This window comes from Bombus huntii, unplaced genomic scaffold (assembly GCF_024542735.1).
Source record: "Bombus huntii isolate Logan2020A unplaced genomic scaffold, iyBomHunt1.1 ctg00000154.1, whole genome shotgun sequence".
Classification (NCBI taxonomy): Eukaryota; Metazoa; Arthropoda; class Insecta; order Hymenoptera; family Apidae; genus Bombus; species Bombus huntii.
This window is the reverse complement of record NW_026099396.1, coordinates 96,960-97,869: the sequence shown is the minus strand read 5'-3', so window position 1 is coordinate 97,869 and position 910 is coordinate 96,960. Positions and strand designations below refer to the sequence as shown.

Here is a 910-nt window from a genome sequence, read left to right as displayed (position 1 = left end):
CTTCGGCAAATGGACAAAGTGTATACAGAAATCGAGTGATTATGTCAAAAAATGATGTATGTCTTTTTTGACAATTGCTTAAAATAAATTCTACACCGACAGAGCGGGTAACTTTTTACTCACCCTCGTAAGACACTTAAATTTCCAATCTATTATGATGAATAAAAGAGCTTATACTATTAAATCTAATTGTATTTTGTTGCATGAGAGTACACGTGTATGTGATGTACATTACCTTTATATCCCCTTGAACGCTTCAATATTGCGCATATATACTATATTTTGTACAGCTTCTATAAAATTTCGTATGTTTGTTTAGGCTGTTAATCTAGAGGCTGGAGTACAAAGAAGTGGCACAATGATGTGGGCTGATGACATTTATAATTATCAAGGAATCACCCCTACATTCGCTCAGGTATATATCGTTGACTATAACGTATTTAACATATATGATTGTTAGAATATTAATAATTAATTTTTAATTCTATCAGAATTTTAATGAAACTGTCCCTTGGGAAGGAAGAACTGATACCTTGATATCACGGTTTGTACATCCTATATATACGACAAATTTTAGAACATTATATAACGAAGAACCAGATCGTCGTGGCCATGTGATGTGAATAAAAGGACTTGAATTTGATGATATTTTTATAATGTTAGATAACATAACTAAGTATCTTCACAGTAAGATAGGATGACATGGTTTACATGATCTTAATGTTGTTCACTCGAGTGATGATATTATAAGGAAAAGCGTAATATCACAGGTAGGATGATTCATAATTTAGAACTACTAACTCATGTATGTATTAAAAATTAAAGAAATATATTAAATTTTATAGGATATTTATGTTTAGTAACCAGTAATTCAGAGATTGGTATTCATGGTTACTATAACGAGGCTGTA

General features: G+C 30.8%; 1 long non-coding RNA gene across 1 annotated transcript; it reads left to right on the top strand.

The window, feature by feature from the left end:
* Positions 1-710, top strand: LOC126877371 (uncharacterized). The gene is made up of 3 exons (XR_007694963.1): positions 1-107; positions 320-415; positions 492-710. It is a non-coding gene; the product is annotated as an uncharacterized LOC126877371 (long non-coding RNA).
* The last annotated feature ends 200 nt before the right edge of the window (positions 711-910 follow it).